The sequence below is a fragment of the Panthera uncia genome, chromosome D1 (genome assembly GCF_023721935.1).
Source record: "Panthera uncia isolate 11264 chromosome D1, Puncia_PCG_1.0, whole genome shotgun sequence".
Classification (NCBI taxonomy): Eukaryota; Metazoa; Chordata; class Mammalia; order Carnivora; family Felidae; genus Panthera; species Panthera uncia.
Window position 1 is genome coordinate 106484044 of NC_064808.1, and position 14154 is coordinate 106498197.

The 14154-nt window shown below is 37.0% G+C and overlaps 1 long non-coding RNA gene across 1 annotated transcript in view; it reads right to left on the minus strand.

The window, feature by feature from the left end:
* The window catches only part of LOC125915558 (uncharacterized), a 98158-nt gene that overhangs the window by 12747 nt on the left and 71257 nt on the right, over positions 1-14154 (minus strand). The gene's annotated exons all lie outside the window — the stretch shown is intronic.

The following is a 14154-nucleotide window of genomic DNA, read 5'->3' on the forward strand; positions in this document are numbered from 1 at the left end:
TGACATGGGGTATGAACTCATGAACCCCAAGATTGTGACCTGTGTGGAAGTCAGATGCTTAAGTGACTGAGCCACCCAGACGTCCCTGTCCTTCTTTAGTTCGAACAAACTTCTTGTCTATACTGATAGTCACAGATGTCATCTCAGCAACAGAAACAGAGGTGGTGACATTTCAAGAACATAAAAAAAAGCACACCCTTGTACCTTTTCAAAACCAACTAAACTTCTATAACGTGTCTCTGATTCTTTCAAAGTATGTGTTGTAAGGAGCAATGTAGGTGATACTCTAGTACTTTATGTTTTTGCTTATAGTGGCAACTATTGATTCTTTTTCTTGGTAAGTTAGATTGAGAAATTTTATTTAATGGCAACTGAAGGGCCATTTCCAAATGGGAAAATTCCTTTATATCTGTCTTCAACTTTTTTTGGTAAAAAGTTGCATTAGTATTTTACCACCATATGTAGAAAAGAGGAGCATCATTTAAAAATTAATACATTTAAAATAAAGTACAAAGAAAAATATGTATATGTCAGGTTTTGTTTTGAATGAATCTTTTTCTCTGATCCTAATGTAAAGATCTTGTGCTATAACTTTTAAAACCATACAAATAAGAGTGCTAAACTGTGGGCTTCAAAGTAGGTGCGTTTAACCAGTATTACTTGGAAAATAAAATAGAAGAAAGAAAGAAAGAAAGAAAGAAAGAAAGAAAGAAAGAAAGAAAAGAAAGAAAGAAAGAAAGAAATTTTCATGGGGTTTATTGTCTTCTGGTTTGTATAGTATCTTATACAATGTCTGTTGTAATTCTTTGTCCCTTTGTATGTAATGTGTCCTTTTCTCTTGCTATTTTTAAGATTTTCTGGTTATAATTTTTTAAATGTGTCAGGATGTGGTTTTCATCATGTTTATCCTGCTTGAAGCTTATTGAATATCTTACACCTGTGAGTTTACAGTGTTCATCAAATTTGCAAAGATTTTTTTTTTATTATTTCTCCAAATATTTTTCATGTTTCTTTCTCTTGTATCATTTGTGGAGTCAAATTACATATATTTAGATTATTTATCTAAGAACTCACTGATATTATTCTCTTGTGGTCTCTTTCTATGGGCTTAATTTTGGGAAGTTTATATCTCTGTCTTTAGGTTTATTGATGATTTGTTCTGAAGTGTCTATTCTGTGAAGTGCAGATTTTTTTTTTCTGCAGAGTCTAATCTACTGTTGACTTTTCATTTTATTTGATGTCTCTGTGTGTGTGTACCTTTACTATCCTTCCTCTATTCATGTTTTCTTTTAAATTCTTGAAAATGTTTATAATTTCTCTTTTAACATGCATTCGAATTCTACTGTCTGCATTATTTCTGAGTCTGTTCCTATTAACTGACTTTTCTCCTGATTAATTTTTCCCTGCTTTTTAGTATGTCCACTGATATTTTCATTAGATGCTAGACAGTAAATTTTATGTTATTAGTTCATGGATTGTGTTGTTTTTATTTAAAGAGTTTGGGCTTTTCTGATAGGCAATCAAGTTATTTTCAGTTTAGTCTGAAGGGCTCAAAGATTGTCTTAAGCTTTTTGAAGGTACTTATACCGTATTCTTTAGGAGTAGATTATTCCCACTATTGAAGCAGAGCTCATATGGGGTTTTTACTGAATGTCTGCAAACCATCAACAAGGGCTCTTTCTTCTGGCTGGTGGAAAAATCAAATGATTTCCATTCCTGCAGGAGTTCTGGGTTCCATTCAGCTCAGAGTTTCCCAGTTACTCAATTTTCCAAATTCTTGGAGCTTTCATTTGATGGACTGATTTCCCCATACTCAGCAAAATTTATAGAAATCCATCTTCAGATTTGTGGAGCTCTTTTCCTGTATAAATTCCTCCTTTCCAGAATTCTACTCTGTAACTTCCAGCAGCTTCGAAGTCCCTGACCCCTGATCTCCATCTCATCAACCCACTAGAACATTATGAAACACTTGGAACATCTCTCTCTGCTGTCTGTTTGGGGATGTGCCCCTGGGCAAAAAGCCAGCATGGTCATCAGGCTCAACTCATTTGCTTCCCTTCAGGGATCATGATCCAATGAGTTCTGTTGTTTAATGTCTGAAAAGAGTTGGTTCATAGATTTTGTCAAGTTTGCTAATTGTTTAAGACAGGAAATTAAATCCAGTCCTTTTACTCCTTCATGGCAGAAATAGAAACTGTCATATAATTTTTTTAATCTAGAGAAGTATTTCCTTGTTTTTCAAAAGAATAGAACAGTTGTTTTAAAATTGATGTTCAAATGGTTTGTCTAATCATTTCTTCATTACTACATTAAGATCACACACTCTTGTCAGGAAAACTACAAAATGATTCTGTGATCCTTCAGTGTATATATCAGAAGGCATATAATAAAGTAACTCATTGTTTATAACATATATTTAGATTTAAATGCCGTGTAATTATTCATATTCTCAGGTTCAGATCACATCTTTTTCCTGATAAAATCCTTTGTTTTTCCCAAAAAGTGAGGCGCTTTTTCTGGTATTGATTCATCTCTATACAGTAGAAATATATATATATATTCTAGATGGTTACATATTGAATAGAAGAAACAGATATTTATTTCGATATACATTATCCTGAAAATATCGTCTCATGCAGTATGGTAAATAGTATGTTATTAACATTTATTATACTAGAAACTGATTTTTTCTTTTTATACTTTCCTTATATACAAAAAAGTATGGTTTATATTTTTATTTGACCCAAGTTTGATTTATTTCCCCACTCTGTGATTCAGAGAGGTTCTCAATAGTCAGTGTATGTACTGCCCCATTTACCATGGCAGTTTTCATTAAAAATTATAAATGAGGATATAAAGTCTCTTAAAAGCATCACTGAATAACAGGATCAGATAAATAGCTAAGCGATCAGCTGCTATGGTTTTTACACTATAAAGGAGAAAATTATTTAACATAGTACTTACTATAGCATTTGCCTTAACTAAACACTGGTTCTCTTATGCACCCTCTTCTCTCTTTCTGAGCAGGAAGATACCATTGTGCCCCAGTCACAAAATCACAAATGCTTGATTCTGAGACCTATGCTCTGTTTAAACACTAATATTTCTTATATATAGCTAAGATTTAATATAAGGCTAACCCAACATTGTTCTCTTTGCCAGTTCTAACACTGGTTCCAAAAGCACATTTAATTCCCAGGGATACGCTGGATCCACTTCATGACACAGTGAACCCTGGCTGTATATTGCAGCTAATGATCTCAACTATGCAAATGAAGCTGTAACATCTGTAATTACAAAGAATATCACTGTAAATCATTTGACATGAATAAGCAGCCTCATTGCACTTCAGGAAAGGCTTTTTAATGAACAAGGTCTAATAATTTTAAAGGCTTAATGAGCAATTATGCTAAAACCGATGATAGCACTAAGAAGATTCATCATAATTTATTGTTTTTTCTCAGATGTGATTTCTAATAATAGCATAGGCAAGATCATGATTGAGGTTCTACCCTTATCAACACACCATTTTCATTACAAAATGAATCCCCCCATACCTAATGCTATGCATTCTAACCAGTGGGAAGGGGAAAAAGAGAACTGCTATTTATTAAAGATCATTACTACAAAGACTCTCATATATTAACTCATCTAATATACAACTAAATAACACTATATGATATTTATTATTTTTATTAAGTATATTATTATGTTCACATTTTTAATATGAGGAAACATAGACTCAGATATATTCAGGAATGTCTCCAAAGATTAGAAAGATAAGGAGAGAAAGAATTTGAATTGGACCCAGAATAACAGACTTTAAACCTAATACCCTTTCCACTGTATTACACTTCCTCTCTTTTATACCACTATAGCTACATACTGCATTAATTCAATGTACAACACTAGTAATTTGACTCCTATTCCTGTTTATGCATTTTGCTTAAACATTGATATATTAATATGCTTCTCATTTTTTAAAAATTTTATTTGAGCTGATTTTATCTGATTCCCATGGAAGATAATATGACTTAATTCAGTAAGTCATATCATGCATGTCTCATGTCAAGCTAATTTATAAATGGAAGACATTTGTAAATAGCTATCCATTATACTCCTGTTTACACCTGCTTCTATCTTCATTGCACCTATCACTTCTGCTAAATGCCTGAACAAATGGGAGAAATATGGCTTTCCAGAGTCTCAATATATTCACTAGTGTCTTGTGATCCTCTGAAATCCCTACACTCACTTGTTTTTTCTTCTGCTCATCAGGAAGCCATTTCGTTAATTTGTCCTATGGGCAAAAAAATTTGTTTGCCTAAACACAATGCAAACGTCCATGTACATAATGAACAACATTAATGCCATTTTATTTGGGGGACTTAAGAGGGTAATTAGTAGCAGTCCTTAGCTCAGAAGAGCCAATGTCTTTCTTTTTGTTTTGTTTTGTTTTTTGCTCTCTTGTCTATTTTGATCACAGTAATATGAGCTAAGTGAACTTAATAAAAGTGAGAGGCCCCTCATTTCTTTTTTTTAAAGCTTATTTATTTATTTTGAGAGAGAGAGCACAAAGTCGTGAGGGCAAAGAGAGAAGAGACATCGAAAATACCAAGCAGGCTCTGTACCCGCACAATGGAGCCAGATGCAGGGCTCAAACCCATGAACCCTGAAATCATGACCTTAGCCAAACTCAGATGCTTAACCAACTGAGCCACCCGGTTGCTCTGGACCCTCATTTCTTCTTGCCTTCTCACCTGGAAGGCTTGTATTATAAAACCAAACTACCAGGAAGCCCAGAACACTTAATTACAGTTAGTGATGATTTACCAGAATCAATATTTTAGAACTTATCTGTATCCTAATTTAAGTCTTCCAAACCATGGTCATCAGAGTAATAACCAAGTAAATAAAATTTTCATCGTTTCTTCTGTCTTTTGGGGGAACTTATATAATGTCAATAAAATCAGATCTGAGCCTGCAAAGCTATGTAGAAATAACTGGAAAAAATATATCAGAAAAGATTCATTTCCAAATGTGTTCATTTCCCCAGTGCCAAACACAAATGTATCAGTTGAGGAAATCTAATGTCTTCAGAGGACCAAGGTCACCAAATGTTGTAGGCTCTATGAAAAGCCTACCATTTTATTTCAAATTGACACATTGCCCCATCTAGTTGAAACTCCACAGCTCAAGTACAAGTACAGTTTAGTTTAGGTTCTTATTAAACTGACTCAAAACACTTTAAAATGAAAGCTCCTGAAATTAGAAAATGTGCTCTGGAAATGAAAATGGTAAAATAAAAACAATGGATCTCATATTTGCAACAAGTCTGAGAATCAATGCAAAATGAAAGTCTCAAGGGACAATATGCAACATTAGCCACCATTTTAACAGCTACCCAATCAGTGAAGACTAATTAAAAAATAGCAAATCCATATTTCTACTAAATGAATACATGGTATTATTGGAAGCCAGAAAGTTAAACTCTCTTCATCCAGCTCCATATTAATAAAAGGAAGTTATTCCTTCACTATTTAAAAATGTGCCAAGACTTCATATAAGCCAAACTATACATGTTTAAAGACAGTGACTATTAGAAAGGAAATTTAGATCTCAGACCCTGGGTCCACAACAAGAAAGACAAAGAAGACCTAAAGATCAGCCTCACACCTGAATTCTTCTTGCCCTGCTTTCTTATCTTCTCTCCCTAGTTTACTGGTATGTGTCAGTTAATAGACAAACACTGTCAGAAACTAAAATTAATATAAAAGAAGACAAGACATGGTCCCTAATCTACTTTCTGAATTTTATCGTTTGTAGGTAAAAGAGAGAAGGAGAAAAAGCTAACATTTATCCCTAGCAAGAGGAAGTATTGTAGAGTAGTTAAGGATATCGGCTTCCAGTCCAGTCCACACTGGGTTCAAATCCCAATACTACCACTTACTGGCTCTATGGCCTTGAGTAAAATACTTAACTGTGTCTCAGTTTCCTTACCTGTGTAATGGAGTGATAACAGATCCTTAGGATCAATAAGAGAAATAAACAAGTAAACACATGATATAGCCCTCACTAAATATGAACTGTTGCCATTAGGTATTCCACATCAACTACCATACTAAGTGCTTTTGAATACATTCACTTTTGACCTTTCCATCACCCATTGTAATAGTTACTCAATTACACAGATGAGAAAATTGGCATGCAGAGAATTCAAATTCATTGTCCAATGATAACCAGTAAGTGGTGTTGCGAAGACTGAGACTCAGATCTAATTATAAAGCTTGTATTCTTTCCACGACATGTGCCTATCTGACTTATTTTAAGGCATTTTACAAGATGACAGCTTTAATACTTTTTAAAAGGGTCAGAGGAATCCAATCGGTGATTCCATACTTAAAACAAATACAACAACCTAACCTGATGCTTTTACAACTTGGCTTAACAAGATTTCCCCTTCCATTTAAGATGGATCTAATTAACTCATGTCCTAATTAACTATCCTGTAACTGGTCTGCAAATTAATCTGATCTTCTTTTCTCCACATAGATCATGTTCCTTTCTTGTGATCAAGAATACCTTCTTATGGGGCACCTGGGTGGCTCAGTGTGTTAAGAGTCCATATGTGGCTCAGGTCCTGATCTCACAGTTTGTGGGTTCAAGCCCGGTGTTGGATTCTGTGCTGACAGCTTAAAGCCTGCAGCCTGCTTCAGATTCTGTGTCTCCCTCTCTCTCTCTGCCCCTCGCCTGCTCATGCTCTTCCTCTCTCAAAAATAAATAAACATCAGAAATTTTTAAAAAGAATACCTTATTACAATAATTATAATTGACCATACAAATATTTTCAAAAAACTGAGTTTTCAAAATATGCTGTGTCAAGGAGAAAAAAAGAACTCATTCTCCCATATAAGATCATGGATATGACAGACCACCCTAGGTTCACAGGGTATGACTGACATCCAAATTTACATTTACTCCTATGCCTGGCTCTTGACCCAGATTTTGTACTACTTGTCAGTTCTTCCATCCTTCAGTCTCCCAGCTGCAGACCAAAACGACGTGAAGACTCTGAATCCACTCATTCATTTGCTCAATATATATTGATTTATTACTTTCAGTGTTCCAGGAACTGGAGGCTGGAACACTCTGTTCCAGCCTCTGGAGAGGCTACTGTAAGCAGAAAAAAGTCCCTGCCTGCATAGAGATTTATTTCCTAGTGGGAGAAGAGATGCATTAAATAGATATACTATTCAAGGGCAAAAAATGCAATGAAAAAAAAAGGGGAAAAAAAGATAGTGTATGTATATGGGTAAAGTTGTAAAATTAAACAGATTAACGAAACCTCACTGAAAAGATGATATTTGAGCAAACACCTGGAAGAGGTGAGCGAGCATGTCATATGACATATGAGTAAGAAACATCCCAAGCAGAGATAACAGCAAGTATGAAGAACTTGATGCTAGAAAATGCCTAATGCATTTGACCGATGCAAGCAAACCACAGTGTCAAGAGGTAAGATCAGAAAAGTAATGAGGGACCAGATCATGTAGCGCCTGACAGAGTACTACTGTAGTACTCCACAGTTACCCCAGTGAACAATAAAGACGTTGAAGGTTTTGGAGCAGAGAACTAGCAAGATTTTACTTAAGTTTTGAAAGGATTCCTTTTGTTGCTATATTAAAAATGTACTGTATGGTATTAATGGCAACAACAAAGATAAAATAAATATTTTTATATCTGTAGAAGAAATTTAATGTGTTTAATAGGAAATAGAGAAGAGAAATAAGAAACTGCAGGAGATGTAAGATATGACATTAGGTAGCAAGAATAAGGCCTACTATATCAATAATAACAATAAATATAAATGGGTGTGATTTTTCAATTGACAGAAGGACTCAGATTAGGAAAATAAAGAAAGTCAGGAGAGCTTCTGGGAAGATGGCGGCGTAGGAGGAAGCTAGGCTCACCGAGTCCTGCGGATCACTTAGATTCCACCCACACCTGCCTAAATAACTCAGAAAATCGCCAGAAGACTAGCAGAACGGCTTCTCCAGAGCCAAGCATAGACAAGAGGTCCACGGAAGAGGGTAGGAAGGGTGGAGAGGCAGTGCGTGCTACACAGACTGGCAGGAGGGAGCCTGGGTGGAGGGGCAGCCCACTGGACAAGCAGAAACCCCGAGTCTGGCTGGCAAAAATGGAGAGGCTGGATGGAGTGTGTTCTGACAGCAAGCAGGACTTAACATCTGGAAGGTTATAAGTTAACAGCTCTGCTTGGAGAACAGGAGGGCTGGAGGACAACGGGAGGGAGAGTTGTTGAGCCCCAGACAACAGAGAGCAGCGTGGCAGGGAACAAAGGTGCTCACCAGCGCCATCTCCCTCGCCCATCCCCGAGCCAAAATCCCAAAGGGAACCAGTTCCTGTCAGGGAACTTGCTTGCACCACGCAAACACCCAACTCTGCTTCTGCGGATCCATCCCTCCCGCAGGTCTGACTCCCGCCCAGTGCTGCAGATCTGCTTTGGGGAAATCTCCCAAAGCAGATTTCCAAAGGAAAAGTGAGCTGAGCCTGCCCCCCCCCCCCCCGCCCCTGTGCACCTTGCCGATCCACCCCAGCTAATACACCAGATCCCCAGCACCAAAAGCCTGGCAGTGTGCAAGTAGCCCAGATGGGCCACACCATCCCACAGTGAATCTCACCCCTAGTAGAGGGGAAGAGAAGGTAGAAACCAGTCTGACTGTGGCCCCAGTGGTGGGCTGGGGACACACATAAGGTCTGACTGCAGCCCCGCCCACCAATGCAAGTTATTCAAGACAGCATAGGGGAACGGCCCTGCAGTTCCGCACCACTCCAGGGACTATCCAAAATGACGAATCGGAAGAATTCCCCTCAAAAAAATGTTCAGAAAATAACGACAGCTAACGAACGGATCAAAAACGATTTAAACAATATAACAGAAAGTGAATTTAGAATAATAGTCATAGAATTAATTGCTGGGCTTGAAAAAAAGTATAAAGGACAGCAGGGAATCTATTGCTATAGAGATCAAGGGACTAAGGAGCAGCCAGGAGGAGCTAAAAAATGCTATTAATGAGCTGCAAAATAAAATGTAGATGACCACAGGCTGGATTGAAGATGCAGAGGAGAGAATGGGTGAACTAGAAGATAAAATTATGGAAAAAGAAGAAGCTGAGAAAAAGAGAGATAAAAAAATCCAGGAGTATGAGGGGAAAATTAGAGAACTAACTGATGCACTAAAGAGAAATAATAGACGCATAATTGGTATTCCAGAGGAGGAAGAGAGAGGGAAAGGCGCTGAAGATGTACTTGAACAAATCATAGCTGAGAACTTCCCTGATCTGGGGAAGAAAAAAGGCATTGAAATCCAAGAGGCACAAAGAACTCCCTACACACATAACTTGAATCAATCTTCTGCACAACATATCATAGTGAAACTGGCAAAATACAAGGATAAAGAGGAAATTCTGAAAGCCGTTAGGGATAAACATGCTCTAACATACAAAGGGAGACCAATAAGACTCATGACTGATCTCTCTTTTGAAACTTGGCAGGCCAGAAAGGAATGGCAGGAAATCTTCAAAGTGATGAACAGTAAAAATATGCAGCCAAGAATCCTCTACTCAGCAAATCTGTCATTTAGAATAGGAGAGATAAAGGTCTTCCCAAACAAACAAAAACTGAAGGAATTCATCACCACTAAACCAGCCCTACAAGAGATCCTAAGGGGAATCCTGTGAGACAAAGTACCAGAGACATAGCTACAAGCATGAAACCTACAGACATCACAATGACTAGAAAGCCCATATCTTTCCATAATAACACTGAATGTAAATGGACTAAATGCTCCAACCAAAAGACATAGGGTATCTGAATTGATAAAAAAACAAGACCCATCTATTTGCTGTCTACAAGAGACTAATTTTAGGCCTGAGGACACTTTCATATTGACAGTGAGGGGATGGAGAACTATTTATCATGCTACTGGAAGTCAAAAGAAAGCTGGAGTTGCCATACTTATATCAGACAAACTAGACTTTAAATTAAAGGCTTTAACAAGAGATGAAGATAGGAATTATATAATAATTACAGGGTCTATCCATCAGGAAGAACTAACAATTATAAATGTCTATGCACCAAATACAGGAGACGACAAATATATAAACCAAATCATCACAACATAACCAACCTTATTGATAAGAATGTGGTAATTGCAGGGGACTTTAATACCCCACTTACAACAATGGATTGATCATCTAGACACATGATCAATAAAGAATACAAAGGCCCTGAATGATACATTGGATCAGATGGACTTGACAGATATATTTAGAACTCTGCATCCAAAAGCAACAGAATATACTTTCTTCTCGAGGGCACATGGAACATTCTCCAAGATAGAACACATACTGGGTCACAACACAGCCCTTCATAAGTATACAAGAATTGAGATCATACATGCATACTTTCAGATCACAATGCTATGAAGCTTGAAATCAACCACAGGAAAAAGTCTGGAAAACCTCCAAAAGCATGGGGGTTAAAGAACACCCTACTAAAGAATGAATGGGTCAAACAGGCAATTAGAGAAGAAATTTAAAAATGTATAGAAACAAACGAAAATGAAAATACAACAATCCAAACACTTTGGGATGCAGCTAAGGCAGTTCTGAGAGGAAAATACATTGCAATCCAGGCCTATCTCAAGAAATAAGAAAAATCCCAAATACAAAATGTAACAGCACACCTAAAGGAAATAGAAGCAGAGCAGCAAGGACACCCCAAACCCAGCAGAAGAAACATAAAAAAGATCAGAGCAGAAATAAACAATTTAGAAGCTAAAAAAACTGTAGAGCATATCAATGAAACCGAGAGTTGGTTTTTTGAAAAAATAAACAAAATTGATAAACTTCTAGCCAGGCTTCTCAAAAACAAAAGGGAGATGACCCAAATAGATAAAATCATGAATGAAAATGGAAATATTACAATCAATCCCTCAGAAACACAAGCAATTACAGGGAATACTATGAAAAATTATATGCCAACAAACTGGACAACCTGGAAGAAATAAACAAATTCCTAAGAACCCACACACTTCCAAAACTCAAACAGGAAGAAAGAGAAAACTTGAATAGACCCATAACCAGTGAAGAAATAGAATCAGTTATCAAAAATCTCCCAACAAATAGAGTTCAGGAGCAGATGGCTTCCCTGGGGAGTTCTAAAGCAGAGATAATACCTATCCTTCTCAAGCTTCCAAAAAATAGAAAGGGAAGGAAACTTCCAGACTCCTTTCATGAAGCCAGCATTAATTTGGTTCCTGAACCAGACAGAGACCCAGAAAAAAAGAGAACTACATGACAATATCCCTGATGAATATGGAAGCAAAAATTCCCAATAAGATACTAGCAAATCGAATTCAACAGCATATAAAAAGAATAATTCACCATGATCAAGTGGGATTCATTCCTGGGATGCAGGGCTGGTTCAACAGTAACAAATCAATCAACATGATATATCACATCAATAAAAAAAAAAAAAGATAAGAACCATATGGTCCTGTCAATTGATGCAGAAAAAGCATTTGACAAAGTTCAGCATCCTTTCTTAATAAAAACCCTCGAGAAAGTCAGGATAGAAGGAACATACTTAAAACATCATAAAAGCCATTTATGAAAAGCCCACAGCTAATATAATCATCGATGGGGAAACACAGAGAGCTTTCTCCCTGAGATCAGGAACACAACAGGGATCCCCACTCTCACCACTGTTGTTTAACATAGTGTTGGAAGTGCTAGCATCAGCAATCAGACAACAAAAGGAAATCAAAGCATCAAAATTGGCAAAGATGAAGTCAAGCTTTCACTTTTTGCAGATGACATGATCTTATACATGGAAAATCCAATAGACTCCACCAAAAGTCTGCTAGAACTGATACATGAATTCAGCAAAGTTGCAGGATACAAAATCAATGTACAGAAATCAGTTGCATTCTTGTACACTAATAATGAAGCAACAGAAAGCAAATAAAGAAACTGATCCCATTCACAATTGTAAAAAGAAGCATAAAATACCTAGGAAAAACCTAACCAAAGATGTACAAGATCTGTATGCTGAAAACTATACAAAGCTTATGAAGGAAATTGAAGAAGATAGAAAGAAATGGAAAAACATTGCGTGCTCATGGATTGGAAGAATAAACCTTGTTAAAATGTCAATACTACCCAAAGCTGTCTACACATTCAATGCAATCCCAATCAAAATTGCACCAGCATTCTTCTCGAAGCTAGAACAAGCAATCCTAAAATTCATATGGAACCACAAAAGGCCCCAAATAACCAAAGTAATTTTGAAGAAGACCAAAGCAGGAGGCATCACAATCCCAGACTTTAGCCTCTACTACAAAGCTGTCATCATCAAGACAGCATGGTATTGGCACAAAAACAGACACATAGACCAATGGAATAGAATAGAAACCCCAGAACTAGACCCACAAACGTATGGCCAACTCATCTTTGACAAAGCAGGAAAGAACATCCAATGGAAAAAAGACAGTCTCTTTAACAAATGGTGCTGGGAGAACTGGACAGCAACATGCAGAAGGATGAAACTAGACCACTTTCTTATACCATTCACAAAAATAAACTCAAAATACATAAAGGACCTGAATGTGAGACAGGAAACCGTCAAAACCCTAGAGGAGAAAGCAGGAAAAGACCTCTCTGACCCCAGCCGTAGCAATTTCTTACTTGACACATCCCCAAAGGCAAGGGAATTAAAAGCAAAAATGAACTATTGGGACCTCATGAAGACAAAAAGCTTCTGCACAGCAAAGGAAACAATCAACAAAACTAAAAGGCAACCAATGGAATGGGATAAGATATTTGCAAATGACATATGGGACAAAGGGCTAGTATCCAAAATCTATAAAGAGCTCACCAAACTCCACACCCAAAAAACAAATAATCCAGTGAAGAAATGGGCAGAAAACATAAATAGATACTTCTCTAAAGAAGACATCCAGATGGCCAATAGGCACATTAAAGATGCTCAACATCGCTCCTCATCAGGGAAATACAAGTCAAAACCACACTCAGATATCACCTCACGCCAGTCAGAGTGGCCAAAATGAACAAATCAGGAGACTATAGATGCTGGAGAGGATGTGGAGAAATGGGAACCCTCTTGCCCTGTTGGTGGGAAGGCAAACTGGTGCAGCCGCTCTGCAAAACACTGTGGAGTTTCCTCCAAAAATTAAAAATAGACCTACCCTATGACCCAGCAGTAGCACTGCTAGGAATTTACCCAAGGGATACAGGAGTATTGATGCATAGGGGCACTTGTATCCCAATGTTTATAGCAGCACTCTCAACAATAGCCAAATTGTGGAAACAGCCTAAATGTCCATCAACTAATGAATGGATAAAGAAATTGTGGTTTATATACACAATGGAGTACTACGTGGCAATGAGAAAGAATGGAATATGGCCCTTTGTAGCAACGCGGATGGAACTGGAGAGTGTGATGTTAAGTGAAATAAGTCATACAGGGAAAGACAGGTACCGTATGTTTTCACTCTTATGTGGATCCTGAAAATCTTAACAGAAACGCATGGGGGAGGGGAAGGAAAAAAAAAGAGGTTAGAGTGGGAGAGAGCCAAAGCATAAGAGACTCTAAAAAACTGAGAACAAACTGAGGGGTGATGGGGGTGGGAGGGAGGAGAGGGTAGGTGATGGGCAATGAAGAGGGCATCTTTTGGGATGAGCAATGGGTGTTGTATGGAAACCAATTTGACAATAAATTTCATATATTAAAATAAATAAATAAATAAATAAATAAATAAATAAAAAGAAAGTCAATAAAACATTATGTACTTGGAAAAATTTTAAACGTTGAATATGAAAAAAATTTAATTATTAGGCAAATATGAAACAATTTTGAAAGCAATATTGTTATCTGACAAGATATAAGGAAGACAAAAAGTGGCACAAAAGAATATTACATGCTGGCAAAAGGAACAATAGAGCAAGATGATATAGCCCTTATTAACATCATTGCACCTAAGAATGGTGCTTGAAAATATGTCAAGCAGCAACTGACATAAGTAAATTAATATATATGTATGTATATATATAT